Genomic DNA, 11,586 nt, shown 5'->3' with positions numbered 1-11,586 from the left:
TTTTTTTTGTTTCTGCCTTCATGTTTGCTCTTGTTTCTATTGCATAACAGCCATTGATATATCAAGTTGGTATAAGTGGAGTTGACTCTTAACAGATAAAGTGAGGAACTAGAAGGGAGAATTGAGAGCTATCACCAAGATCTTGCAGGATGTATGGAAGAATTTCAGACTGGACTCGTTATTCGATGACATCAGAATTTCATAGAGTGCAGAATATAGAGAAGAAATTGACCACGATGATGGAAGAATTCAAATAAATCATGACTTGTTAGGAAGTGCAGGAAAGAACTGAAAATAAAAGGGAAGGAAGATACTCAACCATCTGGATTCACTATAAATTCTGTTGTAACCCCAGGGATAGAAGAAGAGAGCAAGGAAATGAATGAAGTAATCGTAGCGCAGTAGCGTTCGAAATGTCGATACCAGAGGTTGGAGATACCATTATTTGGAGTAAAAAAATCCGGAGGGGTGGGTTTGCAAGGTGGCATGCTATTTATTTGTGAATCAAATAACGGAAGTACAGCAATTAGAGGCTACAACAATACGCCTATGTCTTGGTATCGATGGCATAGTGTTGGAAACGGATGCATAATTGGGAGGAACTGAAGGTTCAATTAGTGGATCAATTCCAATTGACGTAAGACGGGACCTCGGAGAGAGATTCTTAACACTGCGGCAGGAAGGAACAATGAGAGAATAGAATATCTACAGATGTTTGAGCCGTTGTAAGCACCATCAGCAGATATCTCTGATGCCATCATGGAAGGCTACTTCATCAATGGACTTATTCCAGAGATAAGGTTGAGATTCGAGTTTTAAAACCCAATGGATTAAGACAGATAATAGATAGGATTTCTCTCTGTAATCAACTGGTTTTGGGGATTTTGGGAGATTTTAGGGCATAATTATTATGGTCATTAGAGGTTTTAATTTGTTTAGGTACTGTTTGGTAGGCCATTTTCTTCAAAATGTATTTTTCTCTTTATTTTTTTCAACCACACATCCTTTATTAAAATAATATTACACGTAAATCAAAAAAAATTTCTTATTTTTCAACCACTCATTTCACATCAATTTACTATTCTAAAATGCATTTTTACATAAAAACGTCTATCAAACACCCCCTTAATCTAATTTGTTCACTTTTTAGAGTGGGGAGTCTAATTTCCTCAAAATTGTTTCCAATATAAGCCCATAATCCTTAATGGACTAATGGACATTAAAACCTAATATGTAAAGGACTAATTAAGCCCACAAGCCTCCAATAGTAGATGATAATGATGATGATTATTATTATTATTATTTATTTATTTATTTATTTATGAACTGGGTAAATAGGGCTGGGTTCGAGGATGTACTGTGATCCTCATCCCCGTTCCGTCCCAAATCGCGACAAATCTTTTGGCACCATCTCTATCCTTGGAACCGATGAATCGAAATTCATCTTATTGTTGTCATTTCTAGTTAAGTTCAAATACTATTTTTATTGTTTTTAATATTACCGATTGATAAGTCATTTTATTAAGTGTTATTTTATGGGTTAATTTTACAAACGGTCATTGAACTTACGTAAAAAATACAAAGTGGTCACTGACGTTTAAAACTTGCAGAAACGATCACCGAAGCTTAGAGCGTTTTCAGAAAAACTGTCACTGAAGTTTACAAACTTGTAAAAACTGTAACCTAGATTTTTCAGATTTTTGGGCAAGTCTTGTGGCAATTTTCAAGCAACTTCCAACCACCAAGACTGTCGGATTTGGATACTGCCGGAAAGCCCACAATATTCTCTTCAATTACCATCCAAAATCTCCCCATAACTCTAAAGGATTCGACCGGATTAAGCCCACAAAGTCAGCTCCCCAAAATCTGCCCAAATTTTTCAGATATTTTGACGAGTTTTACGACAATTTTCAAGCAACTTCCGACCATCGAGACCGTAAGATTTGAATACCATTGGAAAGCCCACAATGTCTTCTTTAATTACCACCCAAAATCTTCCCATAACTCCAAAGGGTTCTACCGAAATAAGCCCACAGGTCAGCTCCCTGAAATCTGAAAATCTGTCGAGAATTTTCAAAATTTTTGGCGAGATTTGCGACAATTTTACGGCAACTTCCGACCACTAAGGCCGCTGGATTGGATATCGTTAAAAAACCCACAATATCTTCTTCAGTTACCAACCAAAATCTTCCCATAATTTCAAAGGATTCGGTCGAAATAAACCCACAAAGTCAGATCCCCAAAATTTGAAAATATGAAAATGTTAAAAATCTTGGCAGATTTTTAGATTTTGGGGAGCTGATTTTATGGACTAATTCCGGCCGAATCCTTTGGAGTTATGAAGAGATTTTGGGTGGTAATTGAAAAGGACATTATGGACTTTCCAAAAGTATCAAAATCCAGCGGTCTTGGTAGTCAGAAGTTGCCGGAAAATTGCCGCAAACCTCGCCCAAAAATCTGAAAAATTTGAGCGACCATTTCTACAAGTTTGTAAATTTCAGTGACCGTTTCTGCAAGTTTTAAACTTTAGTGACTATTTTTGAAATTAACCCGTTATTTTATTATCAATAGAATTTTTCATGGCTATTTAAATTTTTTTCTTTTTATTAATGAAATTTTTTTCAAAAATTAAATTATTAAATATTTATATTTCTTATATTATGACATAAAATTTCATAATATTAAACTATTTTAAATTTGTACTTAACTACCGACATGAACTTTTTGAACTAATATATAATTTTTATAATTTATTAATTTATTTAATAATGAAAAAAACCTATTGATAAGTAAAATTTATTCATTTTTTAAAAATATTATCATCAATAAAAAACGGCCATTTTTAATCATAAATTATTAGCAATTATGCTACTTGACCATAATTGTTGACATAGGGCTTGACCTCATAACCTGGAAAATGGATAAAAAAATAAAAAGAAAAGAAAAGAAAGGGAGGGAAACTTATTGCAAACGTGTCGCGCCCATTTCAAACCATTTTCCATCATCTAGGGCAAATTTTGGAACGATTTCAGACCACCACATGGGGGAGAAATTCGACTACGTCTCAAACTCTCCTGTGACTGAGATTTGGAAATACCTCTATTCAACAAATTAATGGGTATTGTTCAACTAATTTTCTCAATCTCTCGCTTTCTTCCATTGTTTGAGTTGGTGGAAACATCACAAATACTTTTAACAATTTAAAAGTAAACTACCCACAGTTATCAATGATTTTGTCTATTTGGTTTTGGGATTGTTCACTAATTGAATTTCACATTCTGGGCCATTTTATATAATAGAAAAACTACATCTTTTTTAACATTGCCTCGCAAGTGTTTGATTTAATGGCTCATTGTTTTATTGGAATCTGCTAGTCAATCTTTTGATTTCTCTCTACTACCAAGTGTGAAGAATCTAATTTTTGTATACTTTGTAAACTTCGATTGTCTAAGAGTACTAATCCAATTTTTACTAATTTATTTAGTTATTGTTTTTACACCATTCTTCGGCGACATGGAAAATAGGGAAAATCTAGCATCCAACATTTGGCTACATATCCACTGGACCTAACCTAACATCGTTCAGCCAAGAGATGACTGAAAAATGTACTGGTTCGCATTGATTATGTATTTCATTGTTATGAATGGCTTAATAATGTTGCATTTTTCGGATGTAAGATTTTTTACTATTTTGTAATGGCTGGGGATTTTTTTTTTTTTTTCATTTTAGCTATGATGACAGCATAATGTGAGGTTTGAATAGCCATTTAGATTTAGGGGATTTGTTATGTAATTTTCTCGTATGTGAAGTTTGAATTATCGTTAGATAAATTATGTTGTTGTACATTATTCGAAATTATAATTGATTTGTTTGTTGCAAGGAAAGAAATTTTGGAATATGTGGATGACATTATACTGATGGAGTCCGATAATGAGAATGTTGTGAAAAATACAAACATACTGGGTGATGATATGTTAGTTAGAGATAGTGTTATTGTGCCTGAGGTGGGTATGAAATTTAAGGATGAAAATGAAATGTTCGATTTTTACAAAAGATTTGCATACGAAATTGGTTTTCTAGTTAGAAAAAGAAATTCAAGAAAGGATGATGATGGAGTATTGAGAAATATTATATTTGTTTGTAGTCGTGAAGGAAAAAGAATCAGAAATACAACCAGTTCTTTGAAGTCACAAGCAACCATTCAAAGTGGATGTAAAGCCGGGATCACTATGGAGAATTTGCACGATACACCTAGACCACAATCATAAGACAAGCACTTCGAAGTCTAGGCTATATCGATGCAACCGAAAGTTGAGTGCACATGTGAAACGGTGACTTGAAGTAAATGACATGGCCGAAATTCCATTACACAAGAGTTTCAACTCTGCTGTTGTTGAAGTAGGTGGATATGAAAATATGACTTGCATCGAAAAGGATTGTTAAAACTACATCGAAAAAGTTAGGTGTTTAAGGCTTGGAAAAGGGGACAGAGCAGCAATACAATCATACTTCACTAAAATGCAAGCACAGTGCTCGGGCTTTTACTTTAGTATTGATTTGGATGATGAGTTGCGTCTAAAGAATGTTTTCTGGGCAGATAATAGGAATAGGCAAGTGTATAAGAAGTTTGGTGATATTGTCACATTCGACATCACATACCTCATTAACAATTACAATATACCATTTGCCCTTTTTGTTGGAGTGAACCATCATGGACAGTCGACGCTTTTTGGATGTGGTTTGCTATCGAATGAGGATACGGAGACATTTGTGTGGTGATTTTGAACCTGGCCATAATGCATGCATGGACAAGCTCTACATGGGATAATTATAGATCAGGATAGGGCTATGCAAAATACAATCCAAATCGTTTTCCCCAATACAAAGTATAGATGATGTTTGTGGCATATATTGAAGAAATTGCTTGAGAAGTTTGGATACCATGTGGATAAAGGTTCAATATTTACAACCATTCACAGTTTGGTTTATAATTGTCATTTTGTAAAAGAATTCGAGAATGGCTGGAGAGTGATGATCGAAACGTTTAACTTGTATGATAATAAGTGGTTGGCAGGTTTGTATGAGAATAGAGAACTTTGGGCACCTTGCTATTTGAAAGCCACATTTTGGGCAAGGATGTCAACAACTCAACGCAATGAGAGTATGAATGCATTCTTTGATGATTATGTACATTCGAAGACAACTTTGAAGCAATTTGTTGAACAATACGAACGAGCACTGAAAATAAGGTTGAGAAGGAGTTTCAAGCAGACTTCAAGTCGTTCTCACAAATGGTACCATGTGCAACGAGATATGAAATGGAGAAGAAATTCCAAGATGTTTACACAATTTCAAAAAATTCAAAAAAGTTCAGGAGGAGTTCACTGGTAAGGTTTATTGCGACCTCATATCTATTTCGGAGGGATTATCGGGCCGATCTACGAAATACGAGAGGACGTAATACATAACGAGCGTTCTAAGAAAAAAGCCTTTTTCGTCTCATTTCAAAAACAACAAATGTGAAATCACTTGCAGTTGTCATAATTTTGAGTTTCAGGGGATTATTTGCAGATATATGGTCGCGGTATTGATTCGTAACAATGTTAAATCAGTATCGGAATGATATATACTACAAAAATGGCAACGAGATGTCAGTAGAGCCCACACGAGGGTAGTAGTGGACTATGATGGTTGGATTAGTACTCCTGGACAATTAAAGTACGACAAAATGTGTGAAAGGTTTGCTACATTAGCTAACACGACTGCAGATGATGAAGTCAAATCTGATGCCATAATTGATTAGATTGACAGTCAATGTAAACAGATGATGACGTTGAGGTCGAGTTGTAGTAGTAATGTCTCCCCGCATATTACTCAGATATCATTTGACTATGGAACAACAGAGGATACTGGAAATGGTAGCATACGAGATCCAGAATGCGCGAAAAGAAAAGGTGCCCCTAAGAAACTTCGAAAGAAGAGCCTACTAGAATCGAGTTTGAACAAAGTTAAGGTAATGCTCAATTTCTAGTATCCAAATGTTATCAAGTCATTATAGAGATAATATCTAATAAGCATTCCATTTTTTGCAGGCAACTTCAAGTTCAACCAAAGGGAAGAAACAAAAGGTTTACACAAGTAATATGGGAAATGTTGCAACCATCTTTCAGTCTCCTCAACCATTACAAATACTGCTACCTTTCTCATATACAAAACTCCTTATGGTTATCATTCATTTATGATTTCATTTCAACGAAAATATACGATTTGCTTATAATGTTATTTCACGCAAGGTGGCAATCAAAATCTTCAATTCACACAGCACTTGCAATCCACATATATCAACCCTCCATCGTCAACAAGTCTTACATTCAATATGAAAGGTAAATCAATTGTTATATAGAACATAATGGTTTTTGCAAACATTATTGATTAAGTACATTCATTAATATGTAATAAGCCAACTTACATGGAGCTAAATTTTGTAGGTTTGGGTAGAAGACATATGAATGATGCTACTAGCAATGACACACGACAGTTGGGAATGCATTTTGATGGAGGAAGTTCATATGCTCACTAATTACTAGTCCCAAGCAAGCTGGTCTTTTTGTAAAACTAGAATAGCATATTCTGCAATGCATTTCAATGTCAAACTGGTCTTTTTGTAAAGTTGGAATAGCATATTATTGGTGCGAGTAGATTTCGATTTCTATGCAGTGCAATGTCAAAAGTTATTTTTATTTTTGAATGCTGTAATGAATTTGGACTTGGTTAGATGAATTTTTTTTGTCATTCTATCAAACTTGATAATGAGTGATGACAAAATAGAGTTCTGGAATAGATTTGACTTTGTTTTCTATTGTCTCAATTGGTGTTTGTTTATTTTATTTCATTCTTCCAACAACTCACAGGAATGCCCCGGTCCTGTTCAAAACCATTGGTTTTGGAGCTAATGCTTCCTTATTTTCTTGAAGGTGGACTACAAATGTTATTTTTTTCCAGGTATTGTACTTAATTTATTTATCTATTTCAGCTTTTATTTACTTTAATTAATCATTGTTTGCACGATGCAGCTTATTAGTACAGTTTGCATTGGAATTAAATTTGGTCTAAATGGAAATCCTACTAAATTGCATAATTGGTATGCAACGTTGGTGGTTGTAGCTATTTGCGTTTATGTAGCTGGATTTGCTTGGTCTTGGGGGCCTCTTAGTTGGTTGGTACCAACTGAAATTTTGCCTTTTGAAGTCCGATCGACTGGACAGAGCATCAATGTTTAAGTTAATATAGTCAATGTTTTCTACATACAATAGATTGTTTTATGTTGATCATCTGTTAATTTCAACATTTTTAGATGGGAAGCCTTAATAGTCAAGCCCATCACGAGAAATTGTGCTTTATTTTGTGTTTTAGTAAGTAAGTAGGTTCCAAGATATGAAGCATTTACTTATGCTTCAAGGTTAATTAGTGTTAATAATATATCTGAAAAGGTTACTCGTTAATTTTGTTTGAATGTGGCTTGTAGTGGAAATGTTCCCAGAATTTTTATTCCTTGTCTTCTTTTTCATTTGGACTTAGTGATTAAAGCATGACGAAGACCACAAAATCTCTTCACTTCTAATCTTTCACCAAACATGATCTTTTGCATGCATATGTTGTATTTTCACAATTTGAGGTCAAACTGAGGGCTAATATATTCTGGTGGATAAAATACAAAAGAAATTCTAACAAATCGAAAAAAAATTTGCCTGAAATTTCAGTGCATTCCTTGATGAACTAGCACAACTTACAGGAGCCAAAATTATACATTAGTATAAACTAGAAGGTAAAACTTAACAGAGCAAAGCAAAAGCCAAAATTAAATAAAGAAGTTCGACATCATTGAACCCATATCAAACATCTTAAGCAGTTCCTTATGTTAATTGGAAGGCCAATCTATATTTCCTATCGGCCCATTTGGTGACGTGCTCTCCTCGTTCGTGTATAGTCACGTTCATATCAATCTCTATGTCTTGTTCATCACTTAATCTAGGAGATTTAAATTAGACTTTTATTAAATTTTGATAAAATTTAATGAGATGTATGGTTTAAAAGTTATAGATCCTAGGATATATGTAGTTAAAATTAATCATCGACTTTGATTTGAATTAAAATATACATTTTAATCCTTAATAAATGGAATGTTCATTACGATTTTGTTGTATGCATAGAAGCTTTATAGGATGTGGCATCCTATCATTGAACACTGCCCAAAAAATGTGGCGTTGGCAACCAATGCAATCTACCTTTTATAGGGTAATTCCAGTACAAGTAACAAAATCCTATTCATTATTTTGCTTTTATCAGTGATAATTTTTGTTTATGAAATAAATCTATCATAAATTTAATAATTATCCGGAAAAAAAGAACCTGACATCAATCTAATTATTTAGTACATGTGGGTATGGATGGACATTTTCTCATCGAACCATTCGAGGTGGATAATATAATCGAAATGAAATTTAATTGGGGAGGGCATATCTACCCAATAAAATAGGACCATGCCTTGTTTGTCCTTTTTAAATTAGAGCAATTGGCAAAAAGCAATTAATGAAAATTTGTGGTCCAAGAATCTATCTGTCTTGAAACCGAATTCCAAGAAATTGTGGTCAAACTAGTTGAATTGGACCAAATTATTAAGGAAATTGACACAAATAACACTAATTAAAGCTTACAAACATAGCAATCGCTTTTTCGATATTCATTTTTTATTCATCAATTTTTGTGTTTTCGAGACATACAAGGGAAAGAGAGACCTTGACGTATGCATTATGTTTCTCCCCATGTTGAATTTTATCATTTTCTCGAGCTACATAGTTTAAAACTTTAAGCACTTAAGCTTAAGAAAAAAGACAATGACTCTCGAGCTACAATTTTTCCCTATCAAAAGGAACATATGTCGTTGGTGGCATAAGCAAATGATACTCCCGATGCACGTTCTTGTTGAATTTACAGATCATTAATGGTACATCTGCGAAATCCTTACAGTGATTATAATGTAAATAATTTTTTAAATAGGTTCATTGAGATTTGATGTATAAACTTTAATTTCTCAGATACCATCTCAAAGGCTTAAATTGTTAAAGTAAGACATTTGATTTACTAAAATTTTGTCTACAACAAAATCTTAATTACTATTTAATGCAAAATGGGCTATTCTATGTCCCTCTATCCTATGATTCTCATTTCTCATCCCTAAAAAAAATGCTAGTGGGGGAGGGCAGATCTAGCCCATAAATGAATGCCATACCTTGCTTGTCTGCTTTGAATCAAGAGAAAATGCCAAATATTTCATTCCCATTCTATATGGAACTACCCCAAATGATCCAATTTTTTATTTTTATTTATTTATTTATTTTAATATAAAATTCATTGGCCCATTTTTTTTTAGTATAAATAGGAGTACCCTTAGCCATAGCACAAAAAATGGCCACTGCATCAGCTAGTAGAGGAGCACAAACCTTCAACTGCATGCATTTCAAGTAAGGTTTTATTTTCTATATTTCAATAATAATTTTGATTTATACTTAACATTTCTTTCATTTAAAGTTACTTGTAATCCTATGATAGAACAAATTTCTTCACAAAACTGAAGTAGAATAGTTTTTCTAGCACTTTTCATATATAGAATATACAACCCCTCCGTCCCCTTATTATCCTAACCAAATGTTGACAAATCATTATAATTTTATGTCATTAATCTTTTAATTAAGCAGAGCAATTAACTTCCCAACTCCATGTCAATACATATATGTTTGTGTATCAAGTAATATTTTTTGTTTTATTTTATCTATCACATTAGGAAATATGTACAATCAACTAATGCACGATGAGAAATCCCCTTTTTTTCTTATAATAAATTCTTTTAAAACAGGCCAATATTGAGGAAAGCCTACCATCGAAAGAGTGGTCCGCCGGACATGATGAGTGACAAGGTCAAATTGAACGGGGAGGAGACGAAGAATAAAAGTATCGCTATACAACATGATCCTACTTGGTGGATTCCAGATGATCGAACTGGAATTTATTATCCTAAGGGTCATGAGAAGGTGATACAAGACGTTCCTCAAACATCGATAGAAGATTTTGGAGCCATTAATTGGTTTTCAAATCATGAGGATTGTATTTAATGAGTTATTCTTGAACCGACTTAATATGTTGGTACTACGTTATTTGTCTCCATTTATCTTTTACTTAAATATATGAAATTTAATTGTGTCGTATTCCTTTATGTATATGCTGCTATTTAAATCCTAATTTAAACCCAATCTCCAGTCAAGTGATTCCTTAATAATAATAGTTTTGCTAAAATTTTCTTTTCATTTACTATTTACCCCCTTTTTTTAAAACAACATTGCATTTTAGAGACGAGAAAAAAGGCTATAAATTTTTACCAACTTCAAGATTATTTGGATTTTATTATTATTATTATTATTATTATTATTATTATTATTATTATTATTATTATTATTATTATTATTATTATTTTATTTTTATTTTTTTTGAGAATTCGAAGTGTTTGAGAAATTTTTCGAAGGGAAAATAATAAAAAGGACTTAATGTTTTCCACGTATAAAAGTTACCTCAGATTTGAAATAGAAGCATGCTCATTGTTATTGGAGATGCATCAAGTGAATTTTCATCGATCTATAGATAGTATCACAAAAAATATGCCAGCAATGAAAATTATTTACGGAATAAATTCGACAAAACTACGAGATATTTGAAACTAAATTAATGTTTACTAACCCAATTTAGAATAATTAAGTTTGGTGACTCAATTGAGATTTTACTAAGGGTTCGTGTGATAGTAAACGTGAAAAAGGCAAACCAATTCCGTGTAAGTTTGAAATGAACACCAAAATCATAAGAATTCAATTTTTGTGAAAATGACCAAAAACATACTTTAAGTATTTGTACTTTGAAATTTGTACTTTATTTCCACTTTCATATCAAATAGTCAATTTAGAAAACAAATTTCTCGATTGTGATATTTTCCATGAAATACGATGCTATCAAACGGACCCTTAAAGTCCAATGACTATAAATGAAATTCACCCTACTTTATTAATGTTTTATTGGCAATCATGCATGATATACACTAAGTTAGACAGTTTGCCACATGATTGCAAACTATCTTTCACCAATAAGAAAAAAATATTGTTTTTCCGTCTACATATTTTTTGAAAACGATAATAATGTCAAGAATGATGTAAAGGAGAAATGTACAAGTGGCAAATTTCATTAAATTGGTCTAGTCACTGAGTGGATGTATATCATATAGCTGGCACATACTTGACTATCAAGAATTTTTTAAAATAGGTGATGTCAATAAAGTTTAGAGGTAAGTCGATTATTTTTGAGGATTTTATTTTGGCTACAAGATGTATGATATTCTCGTGAATTGAATTTATCAAGTAAGAATTTCGGGTATAGTCAAAATTTATAGATATTTATATTACGAGCTTATACATTTGAGCTCAATTGTTAAATTAAAAAAAAAAAAAAAACACGTGGGATGAGAAAACAGGGTTTATTTTCCCCCTA

The 11,586-nt window shown here is 32.8% G+C and overlaps 2 long non-coding RNA genes across 3 annotated transcripts; both read left to right on the top strand.

Annotated features, from left to right (window-relative positions):
- Nucleotides 1-2,960: 2,960 nt before the first annotated feature.
- LOC111385310 lies at nt 2,961-7,451 on the top strand. 2 transcript variants are annotated; one of them, XR_002701049.1, is made up of 4 exons: nt 2,961-6,013; nt 6,093-6,383; nt 6,489-6,689; nt 6,912-7,451. It is a non-coding gene; the product is annotated as an uncharacterized LOC111385310 (long non-coding RNA). The 2 variants fall into 2 exon arrangements; XR_002701048.1 differs by lacking the exon at nt 6,912-7,451 and having other exon boundaries at nt 6,489-6,716.
- Nucleotides 7,452-9,460: 2,009 nt separating this feature from the next.
- LOC111385302 lies at nt 9,461-10,265 on the top strand. Its single transcript, XR_002701034.1, has 2 exons — nt 9,461-9,521; nt 9,914-10,265. It is a non-coding gene; the product is annotated as an uncharacterized LOC111385302 (long non-coding RNA).
- The last annotated feature ends 1,321 nt before the right edge of the window (nt 10,266-11,586 follow it).

Source organism: Olea europaea, unplaced genomic scaffold, assembly GCF_002742605.1.
Source record: "Olea europaea var. sylvestris unplaced genomic scaffold, O_europaea_v1 scaffold312, whole genome shotgun sequence".
NCBI lineage: Eukaryota > Viridiplantae > Streptophyta > Magnoliopsida > Lamiales > Oleaceae > Olea > Olea europaea.
Note: the sequence above shows the minus strand (reverse complement) of the source record. Positions and strands in the feature narration are given on the sequence as shown.